General features: G+C 42.6%; 1 long non-coding RNA gene across 1 annotated transcript in view; it reads right to left on the bottom strand.

The window, feature by feature from the left end:
* The window catches only part of LOC121866098, a 54854-nt gene that overhangs the window by 16933 nt on the left and 21470 nt on the right, over nt 1–16451 (bottom strand). The window contains exon 2 of the long non-coding RNA XR_006088890.1: nt 2184–2258. This is a non-coding gene — a long non-coding RNA (uncharacterized LOC121866098). The remainder of the gene's footprint in view (nt 1–2183; nt 2259–16451) is intronic.

The raw sequence follows: 16451 nt of genomic DNA, 5'->3' as shown, positions 1-16451 counted from the left end.
ATCCTCTCTCTACACAGTGATTGGTTTATCAGGGAGATGAAAAAATACAGTACCTTTCGCGAAAAATAATACCCCTCCCTCCTGGACTTAAAACATGATTCCCCCTCTCTAGATATAGTTACCCCGACGACTGTGAAATGTGTATATATACAGTACTTCTACCAGTGAAAAATATACCCCCCTGTGATCCTCCAGGCGAGATAGGTGTCACGATGGCTGTGAAATATGTACTTCTCCCGTGAAAAAAAACACCCCCCCTCACCCCACCCCTCCCTCGGTTATTCTCCAAAGCGAGGTACACACACACATCTAGTAATTGTGAAAAAAAATATACAAATAAAATACATATACCCTGTTATATACTTCCCAAAAGTAAATATAAACTCAAATTCAGGTTAATAACAGGTATGCAGCTTTAATAAAACATACAGGTAATAAATTTCTGATTAAAAATGACAAATACTGTTTATTTCAGGAGTTATATTGAGATAGTTTTATGATATTTTTGGAGTTGAACAAAATATGGATTATAAGCTATCATTAATTGTTGTAATTACACGACTGGACTGTAATTAAGAGAAATTTATGTCGGCTCTCGTTCTCCCCTAAGTCTGTTTACCTGTCCGTCTACCTGTATCTCTGTCTGTCTGTCTAACATTATACATCCGAAGGCTTTATATATTCTCTCTCTCCTCTTTATATTAGACAACAATAAAATTTTCTCATAAATAACATTCTGCCTAACATTCATTATCATTATTATCAACATTCACACGGTATACTAACATTCTCAGTAACACGGACACTTAAAACGTCTATAAATGTTGTGTTGGAAGTAAACATTCGCCTTCTGTTATATGTGAATGTTCTTCTAATGTCTACGGGGGTGAATGTTTACCAGGGAAGGAACAATGCAATATCAACATTCACAACATCGACTGGAAATAGTAAAGGAAATATTCTGTTGAAGTTCTGACCATTGATTTGATTTGTTGTGATGGGTTTTCTCTGGAAATATTCTGTTGAAGTTCTGACCATTGATTTGATTTGTTGTGATGGGTTTTCTCTGTAACACACACACACACACACACACACACACACACACACACACACACACACACACACCAAGAAATGTAATCCATTCCCTTATTGTATTAGTCCCCGCCTCCTATGATCTTCTTTTACACTCAATGAGAATGTAAATGTCTCTGTCAGTGTGTCTCCCCATTCCTCTGTCACCATCCCTCCCATTAGTCCTTTAGACACACACACACACACACACACACACACCCACACACACACACACACACACTCGCACTGCGGTGGTTCGCCCTAACCCACGACTCATCCGAAAAATTCCCAACTCCATTAAGGCTACAACACTCCACCACCACCACCAACACCAACACTTCTCCCTCAAACCACCACCAACACTTCTCTCTCTCTCTCTTCCTCACACCATCACCATCATCACCACCCACACATCTCTCTCTCCTTCACTCCAACACCACCACCTATCACCACTTATCTCCTTTACTCCAACACACCATCACCAACATCATCACACACACCTCTCTCCCTCCTCACTCCAACACAGATCTACAACACCACAACACCACACCACCACAACACCACTCGCCACAACATAGCATCACACTACCACTCTAACACACACAACACCACACGACCATTTGTCTTCTTCACCACACCACCAAACTACAACCACCACAACACCACAGCATCCCTACCACACACAGCACCCCTACCACACACAGCATCCCTACCACACACAGCACCACAGCACCCCTACCACACACAGCACCACAGCATCCTACCACACAGCACCACAACACCTACCACACACACAGCACCACAGCACCCTACCACACACAGCACCACAACACCCCTACCACACACAGCACCGCACCCTACCACACACAGCACCACAGCACCCCCTACCACACACACAGCACCACAGCACCCTACACACACAGAACCACAGTACCCCTACACACACACAGCACACAGCACTACACACACAGCACCACAACACCTCTACCACACACACTTTGTGCACCCCTACACACAGCACCACAGCACCCCTACCACACACACACAGCACCACAACACCCCTACCACACACACAGCACCACAGCACCCCTACCACACACAGCACCACTTACCTTCTATAACACACACTGCCACCATCACCCCCCACAGCACTGCCTTCACGCCATAGCTCCTGAGTGACGTCATCCCTGTGAAGTAAACAAACAGATATGTCATAACAAACAAGTCAGAACAAACAAGTCATAACAAACAAGACGAAGTTAGTTCCTGATTTACTGACGAAAATTGTTCTGAGAAATGAGATGGAATGATAGAAATGATAAAAAAAAATGTATGAAGAATGAAGGAACATGAAATAAAAGTGTGAATAAGATGTTTGGGGGGAATGAAATGGAATGATGGATAATGAAAAGAAAACGTGTAAATAAGAGAGACACACACACCAGGTATATATAATGCTGGAGGCGGGAGCTGCTTCTCTACCCACTATAACTCTTCATTAACCACCTCACCTGCCCTGGCCAGCTTCCTCCTCCTCCTCCTCCTTCAGGCTCGAGGAGGAAGAAGAAGAATAATATAAGAAGGGAGGAAGAGCAGGAGGGAGATAAGAGGGGAGGAGGAGGAAGAGGAAATGAGGACAGAGGCGAGGAGGAGTATGAGGTAGTGGATGAAGAGGAGGAGGAGGACAGAGGCTGAGGAAGAGGAGGAGGAGATATTGAGGAATAAAAGAGAAAACAGGGTGTATGTGGATGGAAGAAAGGAGTTAGAAGAGATGACAGAGGAGAGGGAAGGAGGAGGAAAAAGGGAAGGAGATGAGGAAAATGAAAGAGGGAGAAAAGTAAGTGGGAGATGACCCCACAGGTGTTACTCCCACAGGTGTTACTCCCACAGGTGTTGACCCCACAGGTGTTACTCCTGAGTGTTGACCCCACCAGAGTGTTGACCCCTGGTGTTGATCGAACAGGTCAGTGACCCCACAGGTTTGATCCTGGGTGTTGACCCCACAGATTTTGATCACTGAAAGTGTCTGACTTCTGATTTTTGATCATAAAGGGTTTTGACCCCACAGGTGTTAAGCTGCAAAGTAAAGAATGATCTGCCATTCCTCGCCATCTGCTAAATCCTCAGTGAGTGCCGTCGATGCTAAGTCTGATCTGCCAACTCCGTATCTCTCTCTCTCTCTCTCTCTCTCTCTCTCTCTCAACACAGTCTAGCAAACACAGTAAAAATGCTCCACCTTGTCACTGTGCCATTGGATGACTCGTGTCCCACGGTAAATGCTCCACCTGTCTGCTGTGCCAAAGTGGATGGTATTTCGTGTCCCTGATAAAATCACTCCTACTTGTCACTGTGACTGAGTGGATGACTCGTGTCCACGGTAAAATGCTCCACCTTGTCACTGTGACTGAGTGGATGACTCGTGTCCACGGTAAAATGGTCCACCTTGCCACTGTGCCAGAGTGGATGACTCGTGTCCACGGTAAAATGCTCCACCTTGTCACTGTGCCAGAGTGGATGACTCGTGTCCACGGTAAAATGCTCCACCTTGTCACTGTGCCAGAGTGGATGACTCGTGTCCACAGTAAAATGGTCCACCTTGTCACTGTGCCAGAGTGGATGACTCGTGTCCACAGTAAAATGCTCCACCTTGTCACTGTGCCAGAGTGGATGACTCGTGTCCACGGTAAAATGCTCCACCTTGTCACTGTGCCAGAGTGGATGACTCGTGTCCAATCGTCCACTACTCGTCACTTCACTTCAACAATACTTGATTTACCACAAAAAGAGAAGGTAAAAGGTAATGCTCGGCCGCAGGTGTAGAGAACACTTTACGTGAAACACAGGTGAGTTATGTCGCTGACTATGACAGGTATGACACAACTCTTAATTACAGGTAACATTCCCGTTTTAATTTTCTGAATATTGTTGAGTATTTTTGTGAATGTTTCTTTGTTCTTTCACTTACTTTATGTAGGAAATATTACGAAGTATTTATAGTGGGAACTGTGTTTTAACCTGACACTGTCCTTGTATAATACTGTCTGTCTGGAGGTTAAGTTAGGTTAGGTTAGGTTAGGTTAGGTTAGGTTAGTTTAGGTTAGGTTAGGTTAGGTTAGGTTAGGTTAGGTTAAGTTAGGTTAGGTTAGGTTGATGTTACTAATATTCAGGTATATAGCGTTGATAAATATAACTAGTTAAGGAAGTGACGTAGTTCAGCCATTGTATATTATCATTATCGTCTCAAGAGATATGCATAAATATTATCCAATTACCAGACATTTACCTTCTTAAAACACAATAGAAATTGTCACCACCTCCACCAAAATAACAACCACAGCCACAATCACAACAATAACAACAGTAACCAAACTTAAGCAACAACGAGCCACGAAGCGATAAACAAGAAACCACCAACAACAATGACAACCAGCCACAACAACCTGACAATAGAAACAACAACAACAACAACAACAACAACAGCAATGACAACTGACGACGAGAAACTGAACAATAACGACGACAAAAGCGCAACAACAGCAATGGCAACGACAACAAACACCAAGAAACCACCAAGCAACCACCAACCCAGCAACAACCAACAAACCACCAGCAACAACGACAACCAGAAAACAACAATAACAACAGCAACAGCAAACCAGCAACAACAACAACTGACGACCAACAGCAACAACCAAGAGCAAACAATACAAAAACAACGACAAGCAAAGCAAGCAACAACAGCAAGCAAACAAAAACCAACAGCAACAACAGCTAAAACAAGCAGCCAACAACAATAACAACAACAACAACAACAACAACAACAACCAACAACAACAACAACAACAACAACAACTAAAACAACAATAACCACAACAACAACAACAACAACAACAAAAACCACAACAACAACAACAACAACAATAATCACAACAGCCACAACAACAACTAAAACCTCCAAAACAACAACAACAACCACAAACAACAGTAAGTTCGGTTGGTTGTAAAAAAGGACATTTCTTTAACAATATGAGAGGTTGAATATACATGTTTACACAGCGGGATGAACATAAACATCTCAGAGCCAAAGTTTATGTAAATACACACAAAGTTTGGCTTAGGTAAGACGCTGTTTAGTGGTCCTTGTCTCGTGTGCTCTTCACAAACACCTAAGGTAAGGTGGTGTTCTCTAGTCACCTGAAGAATCTACACCCTTGTTTGTTTCACCTAACCTAACCTAACGAGACAAGATGCACTCAACAGACACGGATATAAGAGACAGAAGGAGAGAGGGAGGGTGGGAGCTTCATAACACAACACAAGGAGGTATATTGATCTATACCTGTCTGTCTGTCTATCTGTGTGTGTGTGTCTGTCAGTGAGCTCAGGTTCTCAACTGGCTCAACCATGTTAATATTGTTATTATTATCCGCTCTGTATCTGTATTTTTCTGGCTAAATAAACTGTTACAATACAATTCAATTCAATTCAAAAGTTCATATGTCTTTCTGTCCGTTCGTCCGTAGGTGACCGCATTCCCGTCCAATACAAGTTTATTAGTAGGATAAGTAGTAGGAAGTCGGCTTTGCTTTGCCTCGGGGGAACGAGAGCATCGGCCCCAAAGCCGACAACAGTTGCAGATATTGACTATGAGGCTACAGTCACTGAATGCCGCATAGATCTGCGGCTCAACTAACTCAACACAGATAGGATAGCTACTTGTGTATTAGGATATTTAATTTTATGGTGATAAAATGGTGGCGAAGGAGTGGCTATTGGGGGAGGCTGGAGGCCACGATTTAAAAAAAAAGTAGTAGTAGTATTCGTTTTAATAGTAGTAGTAGTCTATGTCGTAGTCATAGTCTTAGTAGTAGTAGTAGTAGTAGTAGTAGCTCCACTGTTACACCTTCACTATTACCATTACCGCTACCAATATTATTAATGGCATCATTATTACTCTCATACAAGCGGCGTTGCCTCACCTGTCCAGGGAAATAATTACACACCTGGCACACATGATAATTAATACCTCTGTAAAGAATATAGATAACTAGATATTACATACAGGTAAATCAGTCCAAATTACACAGGTACAGGATATACTTAAATAAACTTTTGGTCTTTATAAGTGCCTCGTAAACTATAAGTGTAAGTAGAGTTTAAGATAGAATAAAGTATTGATTATAATTGATGATTTTGGTTATTACAGGTGTAAGCTCATTTGGCTGTGGATATATAGAGCATGGAATTTGTTTGTTTGTTTGTTTTGGCTAGTAATGTTTTGACTCTCTCTCTCTCTCTCTCTCTCTCTCTCTCTCTCTCTTTCTCTCTCTCTCTTTCATTTCCTCTGCCTCTCTCTGTCTTTCTCTCTCCCTTTCTCTCTCTCTGTCTCTCGTTCTCTCTCTCTTCCTTTGTTCACATAATTATCGTACAATAATATAGGGTAAAGTAAATTAAAGGAGGGAGACGGAGAATTAAAATAGAAGATGTGACAACAGGTAAGAGGAAAGGGAGAGTGGAACAGGTGAGAGAGTGGGGGAGGAAAGGGAGAGTGGAACAGGTGAGAGAGTGGAGGAGGAAAGGGAGAGTGGAACAGGTGAGAGAGTGGGGGAGGAAAGGGAGAGTGGAACAGGTGAGAGAGTGGAGGAGGAAAGGGAGAGTGGAACAGGTGAGAGAGTGGAGGAGGAAAGGGAGAGTGGAACAGGTAAGAAAGTGGAAGAATAGAGAGAAAGGAAAAGAAAAATTATAAAAAGAAAAGATAAAGAAGGGGAAGAATATAGGAGAGAAAATTAATACATGAGGGGAGAGGAGGAAGTGTAGTCAAGAGAGGGGGAATGAGAGGGAGAAGTGAGAGGGGGTGAGAGGGGAGGTGAGAGGGGAGGAATAATGAATGTTTTGGTGTTTATATGTTTACATGTGTTATTTAGTGTTATCTAGTATTTGTCTTTCAGTCTACTGTATTCTTATTGTGTATCTCTCTCTCTCTCTCTCTCTCTCTCTCTCTCTCTCTCTCTCTCTTCATACACACATCAATGGAAGGCGTCGGACACCTAGACAATATCCATCACGTGACAGTGTAAAAATCTCAGCCGTGTTTCTCAGTTGGGTGGTTGAAACACTCCTGACGAGTGTGTGTGTGTGTGTGTGTATTACTTGGTTGGCTGGAACAACACAACACAACACAACACAACGCAACACAACACAACACATAAAAGTTCCTGAATTATTTACCCAAACTATAAAGAGAAAACCTTGACACCTTAGAAAGATAAACCAAACCCTCATACCTGAATTAATAACTAAGGTAATAAGTCACTCACAGAGAACCAGGTGATTGGGTCATTATAAAGGGGTTGATGTCGACCTGCCCGTGCAACACCTATCATTTATCTCGACAGGTAAAATTAATATGAAATTTTAATCTCACCTTAACGAGCTTCTCCCCAGGTAATAGATAAAACTCCAGCCTTTAATGGAATACACAGTAGTGGAGTACCTGTGTTCTGATTACTTAAGGTGTGTTGGTGTTGTTATATCTGGCTGTTGTGTTGGTGTTGTTATATCTGGCTGTTGTGTTGGTGTTGTTATATCTGGCTGTTGTGATTGATATTTTGTTATTAGAATCGACTTAGTAAACGACAGAGCAGTGTGTGTGTGTGTGTGTGTGTGTGTGCGACCACCCTTAAACAGCAGTTGTAAAGGTTCTCGTGGTAAATAAAAGCTAAATAAAAGCACTCTGCTTATTTATGCTGTGAAGGTGTACAGCAAACACACACACACACACACACACATTCACTTGACCACCGACCACCGACGGGTCAAGACGGATCAGACGCACCTGGCGCTGCTCAGCAGCAGCCACGTCAACTGTTATGTTGGCCCATACCAACTCCCTCCCCTGAACCCTCCTCCCCACCGGAATATCAACAAGTTCTCGCCAGAAGTTACTATTTCATTTGGGAAAGGAATGGAACCAGTGTTGAATAGCGGTGAACAGTGCTTAAGTCAGTGAAAAACAACTCGGCAGTTGAGTCTTCCCCAAGCTAACCTTCACGCAGTGAGGTCCCAGGTACCCAGTGATAATTCCCCTGAGACTCCACGATAGAGAAGCCTGGGACCACACCTCACCCACTTGAGTGAGTGAAGTCCTGTGACAACTGATCACGTGGTGTCCCCATGATGCTACGACACCACGTAGTGAATGAGTTGCTACAGCATCATGTAAAGTTCCTCATAACACCATCTGTGAGGGAATTACTACACCACGTGATGCCCCTCATAACACCATCTGTGAGAATTACTACACCACGTGATGCCCTCATAACACCATCTGTGAGGGAATTACTACACCACGTGATGCACCCTAACACCATCTGTGAGGAATTACTACACCACGTGATGCCCCTCATAACACCATCTGTGAGAATTACTACACACCCCTCCCTACCATCTGTGAAATTACCCACTGTGAGGGAATTACTACACCACGTCTATAACACCATCTGTGAGGCCCCTCATAACACCATCTGTGATGGAATTACTACACCACGTGAGGCCCATAACACCATCTGTGAGAATTACTACACCACGTGATGCCCTCATAACACCATCTGTGAGGGAATTACTACACCACATGATGCCCTCATAACACCATCTGTGAGAATTACTACACCGTGATGCCCCTCATAACACCATCTGTGAGAAAGCTACACGCCATGATGCCTCATAACACCATCAGTGAGAATTACTACCACATGATGCCCCTAACACCATCTGTGAGGGAAGTACTACGCCATTTGATGCCCCTCAAAACACCATCTGTGAGGGAATTACTACATCATCAGGCCCCTCGTAACACCATCTGTGAGGGAATTACTACACCACGTCAAGCCCCTCATAACACCACCTGTGAGGGAACTAGCACTCCACGTGATGCCCCTCATAACGCCATCTGTGAGGGAGTTACTACACTACGTGTCTGCTGTTCAACACCACAGCTCACATGATCTACGTGTGTAAACATTAATCTGTATGTTCACTGTATGTTCCTTCACCTTTCTCTAATGAAGGCTTTTGTTAAACCACCAATGTATGTAATAAGTCATTTATGTCCAATGTATATTTTCATCCTTCGGGCTGCAAACTTTTTCAAGAAACCGTTTATTATTATTATTATTATTATTATTATTATTATTATTACACGTCATGACACTCCAATGTATTGTAGTGTTTAAGTAACTCTGAGTCCATAAGTATAATAATATATAATAATAATTTAATAATAAGTATAATCATGTATATTTCATTCTTAAAAATGTAATAGATTAGAATGGGATCGAATCCTGTTCTCCCTATATCAGATGTGAGTATTGATGACCACTCCGCCACCACTCAGCCCAGAGTGAATGAGGAAGGCATGAGAGAGAGAAGAGAAGAGAGGAGAGAGAGAGAGAGAGAGAGAGAGAGAGAGAGAGAGAGAGAGAGGGGTGAGGATGAAATTTCTATATTTTTTCAGTGTAATATTTGTTGGGTCAGAAAAAAAGGCTTAATTAAGTACGGGCAGCTGTGAACCTCCAAAAATCTGGGTCATTTTATTTTTTTTTGGGGTTTTTACATATATGTTCCAGCCTTTGTTCATATTAACTTTATATAACACGATATTGTTGTACGATTTTGATAACTAATTTTGTGTCTGTCTGTTTGTCTGTCTTTCTCTGTCTCTCTGTTTTTCTTTGCGTCTCTGTGTCTGTCTTTCTCTGTCTCTCTCTCTAACTACACACCCTTTAGCCAGACCGCTGTATAACACACCGTGGTGGTAGTGTATGTTACACGTTTGTTGACATTATCAGTCAACCAATCAGGGAAGAGCACCAGCCTTGTACCCAGAGGCTTTGTATTAATGTGTGTGTGTGTGTGTGTGTGTGTGTGTGTGTGTGTGTGTGTCACAGTCACAAATATGCTGACAAAATAATTTTTACTGAGGAATTTAAATAGTTAAATATTCATGGCGACAAAACTGACTGTAAAGGATTAATACAACGTTCAGGTGTTGGTTCATTGATTGATGCTGCCAGAGTTTAACTACCTGATGATCTGGCCACATTATATCTGTCAGTATCTTGGCCACACTATATCTGTCAGTATCTTGGCCACACTACCTCTGTCAGTATCTTGGCCACACTACCTCTGTCAGTATCTTGGCCACACTACCTCTGTCAGTATCTTGGCCACACTACCTCTGTCAGTATCTTGGCCACACTATCACACTATCTACATCACTACACTATTGCAACACCACACCACCACACTAACACAGAACCACGATACCATATCACCACACCACACCACTCCACCACTACACTACCACACCACCACACCACCACAAGAGGGTTAGAAGCCAGAGGTGTTGTCTATGCAGTGAGATGTTAATCAGTTTAAAGTGTTATTGTAATGCCCCAGTGATGACACCACCTGCAGTATAAGTTAGTAGCTGGGTCATGAAACAGATACTGACACTTGACAGAGCTGACAACACCTGCTGCTGCTGACACCTGCCACACACATCTGCTGCTGCTGACATCTGCCACACACACCTGCTGATACTGACACTTGACAGACTTGCTGACACGTACTCCTTCCCCCCACACACACCTGCTGCTGCTGACATCTGCCACACACACCTGCTGCTACTGACATTTACCCCCCCCACACACACACACCTGCCACACATCTGTTCCATGTTCAACTCTTTTATCCCTCAAACTTTCTCCTCTTCTTCATCTCTTCCTTCCACGTCTGTCATAATCCTCTTTCGTCTTTTCTTGTTATTCCCTCTTCTCTTATTCTTTTTCCTTGTCTCTGGTCATTGCCTTTATCCATTTCCATCAAATTTCGCTTCATTTTCTTATTATCTTTCTTCTCAATGTTTACCTAATCGTTTCATTTTACCTTTAAGAAATACTTATCTTATCTTACTTTGTTTCTTGTGTTATGGTTTGTTATCATGTGTTGTCTTATGTCTATCTGTTATCTTTATGTTATCTGTCTTGGTCTTCTGAAGTCGTTTGTCTGTGTCATAATGTGTCATGTATCCACAGCTGTGTCATAATGTGTCACGTGTCCACAGCTGTGTTATAATGTGTCATGTCTCCACAGCTGTGTCAATATTTGTGAGTAACTTAATTATGGGATCACCTGAAGATTAAACACCCTAATGCTGCATGGGAGGGTTAGGTTAGGTTAGGTTAGGCTAGGTTAGGTAGGTCTTAAGGTGGTAAGAGCTGGGTATTAATCCTCACGTGTTCCCTATAATGATTCTGGTGTGTTTACTTCTCGTTGTTTACATTTGGAAGGTCAGTAAACACACAGGTAAACAGTGTGTAAACAAGAAGGTGTGTCAAGGGTCATTCTGCCTCGCTAAGTTATGTGCAAGAAAGTGTTTAAGTGTGGTTAGGTTAGGTTAGGATGGCTTAGGTTTGGTTAGGTTATCTCAACAATGAACGTGAAGAAGGCCATCTTTATAGTCAGACACAGAACGTAAACAACTTGACGTAGAAAGTAAACAACTTGACGTAGAAAGTAAACAACTTGACGCAGAAAGTAAACACGTGACACAAAGCGCACGTGTGTGTAATAATACTACTACTAATAAACGGTTTATTGAAAAAGTTTGCAGCCCGAAAGCTGAAAATATACATTGGACATAAATGACTTATTACATACATTGGTGGTTTAACAAAAGCCTTCATTAGAGGAAGGTGAAGGAACATATACAGTGAACATACAGATTAATGTTTACACACGTAGATCATGTGAGCTGAGGTGTTGAACAGCAGACACTTAGTGTAGTAACTCCCTCACAGATGGTGTTATGAGGGGCATCACGTGGAGTACTAGTTCCCTCACAGGTGGTGTTATGAGGGGCATCACGTGGTGTAGTAATTCCCTCACAGATGTGTGTGTGTGTGTGTGTGTGTGTGTAGAGAGAGAGAGAGAATAACTGGGGGAATGGGAAAACGGGTGAGTGAACAAGAAAGAAAGAGAGAGAGAGAGAGAAAGGGCGACGAACTGTATACGAAAGAAAATGGAGAAAGAAATATAACAGAGGCGACACACGGACACCTGCCAGTATAACACTTGCTTGTATAAAGTCCTGTGTTATAACATTATAACACCTGTAATACAACACTTGTAGGACAACACCTGTAATATAGCACCTGTACTACATCACCTGTGGTATAACACCTGTAGCATAATACCTGTAGTACAACACCTGTAGTATAACACCTGAAGTACAACATCTGGCTGGACACATCACTGCGGTAGTCCACTGCGGCACAACACAGGTGAACTAATTAACTTTACAATACCTGAGTCTGGCTGACGGCGAGTCTACTGTTCCTCCACTGGTAAATATTACTGTACTGGCCACACTGTGGCCCTCACTGTGGCGCTTACTGTGGCCTTAACTGTGGCCCTCACTGTAGCCCTCACTGTGGCCACTAAAAGAAACAACGTCAAGTGGCCCTCACTGTGGCCACTAAGGAACATGTCAGGTGTGTGAAGGTTGTGTCATGTGGTGACTTGTTGTTATGGCAGACAGTCACGTGGTGTGTCATGTGTCATGTGGTGACTTGTTGTTTTGGCAGACAGTCGCGTAGTGTGTCATGTGGTGACTTGTTGTTATAGCAGACAGTCACGTGGTGTGTCATGTGTCATGTGTCACTATGATACATGACAACTGCGGCTGAGTCCACTTACCTGATGAAACTTAACCTGGCACTGACTCTGAGTGGTGGAGTGTGAGGGAGGAGTGGTGGAGTGTGAGGGAGGAGTGGTGGAGTGTGAGGGAGGAGTGGTAGAGTATGAGAGAGGAGTGGTGGAGTGTGAGGGAGGAGTGGTGGGTGTGAGAGAGGAGTGGTGGAGTGTGAGGGAGGAGTGGTAGAGTATGAGAGAGGAGTGGGTGTGAGGGAGTGTGAGGGAGGAGTGGTGGAGTGTGAGGGAGGAGTGGTGGAGTGTGAGGGAGGAGTGGTGGAGTGTGAGGGAGGAGTGGTGGAGGGAGAAGTGGTGGAGTGATGGAGTGGAGGGAGAGAGATGGCGTTATTGGTGGAGGAACAATGTGAGAGATACAGGCAGGTGAAGGTGAGACACACACACACACACACACACACACACACACACACACACACACACACACATAAGATAGAGACGATGTTTATTTAGTCACACCAAACACGAATTGGAAACCCTCGACCCAAACAAAACAACACAAGGTGACTCACTAAACAGGACGAATATTCACAAGTCTTCATGTCCACACACTAAAGAAAGAGTGGAGACGAACAATAGAATAACGTATACAACAGAGGGAAGATAGAATAAAAGTGTGTAGGAGCAACAAAGGTGAGGGTGAAATATTAAGTTATGATAATTAATAATCATCTCAGGTGTGATTAGTATGCAAGGGCAGGTAAGAAAGATGCTTATCATACCTGTGCTGGTGGTGGCGGTGTTGTTGATGTTACCACGAAATTATAAGTAGGACAATGTTACCCTACGAGATCAGGACAATATTATTCCAGGACAAGGATAATTACCTCTGACCTAGGATAATATTACCCCCATTACCCCAACATAAGGAAGAATTACCCCAAAACAGGACAATTACCCCAAGGCTTTACACCAGGAGGGGGAAACTACCCTTGACCCAAGACAACATTATCTCAAGAACCAGGAAACATACGTATGTTTGTCCTGCTGGAGGTCGTGTGAACGCCGCCAGCACCGCCGTTCCCAATCTTCACATTACCTGTCCCAGAACGGAAAAATCTGTTGTGATTGGTTGGTCAGAGCGAGGCGCCGTCCATTACCAAATGGTCAACTTAACTCTCGCTGTCTGGAATTGGAAGGTTGAGATGAGATCCACCCCCCCCCTCCCAAGCTGTTTACCGTAAGTGAGGCCGGGAGGGGGGGGGGGGTCTTCTTTCAGTGAAAATCAATTCACGTACGGAAATGAAACTTGGGTTTATGGTGTATGTGTGTGTGTGTGTGTGTGTGTGTGTGTGTGTGTGGAATAAAAAAGTATTTGAATATTCGCGTGTGTTCGTGTGTCTAGGTATGCGTGTTAAAGGTGTGTCTTCGTGTAAAAATGGTTTTCCTTGTCATGTATATAATGTTAATATATTATGTATATATATATATATATATATATATATATATATATATATATATATATATATATATATATATATATATATATATATAATTCAGTTAAAATGGTTTGTGTTAAAACAACTCAACATTTCACATTTTCGTCAGACTCCAACATTTTCGAATTCTGGCCGTGACAGTGAGGTGGAGGTCGGTGGTGGTGAAGTATTCAGGTAAGACTCCCGATATTCCCGCCACCTGTGAGTGTTACCTGCCCTAGTGACGGTCACACTGTAACACCCCTGTAGGGCAGTGGTGACATAAGTGGCTAAAGGAGGTGTCCCGGCCCTCACCTGCTGTACCAACCCTTACCTGTTGTGCCACCCCTTACCTGTTGTCCAACCCATTACCTGGCAGAGTGTGAGTGATACTATTACACCTGTGGCAGCTGTCAACAGTAATGAAGAAGGAAGGAAACATGGAAGGAATTTGTCAATGAAACGACAACTAACCAAGACTAACAATAAATATTAAATAAACATAAATACAATAACAATAACCTGACAGAAAATATTAATCAAAAGAAAATTTTAAAAAAAAATCAAGAAAACGAAATAAATCAGGAAAGAAAACGGAGGAGGGGAAATAAAATGTTTCTTCACTTGTTGGAGAAAATGTGGATTGAGGTCAACAACTAGAAGACAATAGAGAAAAGTTGATCATAACTTGTCAATGTCAGGAGGTGAAGCATCATCTCTCACACGAACGGAAGGTTAGGTTAGGTCAGGTCAGGTTAGAGACAGGACGAGTGAGGGAGAGTTGGAGAAAATGGAGAGTGTAGGCGATGGATAATGAGGGATATTATTAGGTAGGTGATGTCAGTCAGCTAATAAAGGCATTGTCGTCAGGACCTGGAAGCGAGGATTATAATGCCAACACGAGTCAAGGTGAATTAGGTGGTGTGTGACGTGAGTGTTGAAGCTCTCTCTCTCTCTCTCTCTCTCTCGCCTACCTCACTCCCCCTCACCATCCAAAATCTGACACAATACTACAGAGAAAACACCATCCTACACTTAACAGTTCCAACCAAGTAATGGAATGTGTTTTTTTTTTACCAGTTACAGTCCACCTGTCCTGCTGTTGACTGTTGCAAGTGGAATGTGAGAGAGTTCTGACACGCATGTACCACTGACGAGCACTTAAATGGAATAAGTAAGTGATGCGTTTTATTCACGAAGTCTTTCTTTTATGTGTGTGTGTGTGTGTGTGTGTGTGTGTGTGTGTGTGTGTGTAGAGGAGGAAGGTGTCCATGTGTATATGTGTGTGTGTTTACATTACTAAGCACCAGGTTACGAGACTACACAGACCTTGAGTAGAATGAATGAAGGTGGAGCAGGTGTGGTGCAGGTGTGGCCCAGCTGTGTCACTCACCTCAACACCTGCCAATTTATATCATCCTTTTATAACTTAGTTTTTATTCATAACTTTCCTGAAACTAACTTAACCTAACCTAACCTCACCATACGTGATTCTCACCACATTTAACCTAACCTACTTTAACCTAACCTAACCTACTTTAACTTATCCTCACTACACCAAATCTAACCTAACCTCAGTACACTTATCCTCGCTTCACTTTACCTCACCTAACCTCACCACACTAACCTAACCTAACCTCTATATTTACAAATAATAATAAAAAAAGTTGTGGTTAATACAGAGAGAAATGTGTAAGACAGATCATGTACGTGTGTGTGTGTGTGTGTGTGTGTGTGTGTGTGTGTGTGTGTGATAGTCAGCTGATAAGGAACCGTCGTTCGCTCATGTCGTCTCAAGGGTTAAGTTAAAGGGACATCTAAGGGGCAAAGTTAAAAGCATCAATCTAAGGGGTAAAGTTAAAAGCATCAATCTAAGGGAATGTTACCAAACAATCACTAACAAACCCCAAATATACAAAACACCTTTAAAAAAACAACAACATATAAATAACCACAAACAATAATTATCACCCAACACATTAATGACACACTACACAACAATAAACTATAGTTACCCATTAAAAAGAAAACGAGAAGACAAGAGGGAAGGAAAAAAGAAGAAAACGCGAGGCCACACTAAACTAAACAGCTCAGAGCTCACCTTATAAATATTCATCACAGGGTATCAGAGGTGGAAAGACTATCCATTAGTGTAGAATTTAGAGTAGGTCATTATAAGACTTATTTGGTGATGGG

Source organism: Homarus americanus, unplaced genomic scaffold, assembly GCF_018991925.1.
Source record: "Homarus americanus isolate GMGI-L3 unplaced genomic scaffold, GMGI_Hamer_2.0 scaffold9514, whole genome shotgun sequence".
Taxonomy (NCBI): domain Eukaryota; kingdom Metazoa; phylum Arthropoda; class Malacostraca; order Decapoda; family Nephropidae; genus Homarus; species Homarus americanus.
The sequence above is the reverse complement of the archived record's forward strand: the minus strand, read 5'-3'. Positions and strand labels throughout refer to the sequence as shown.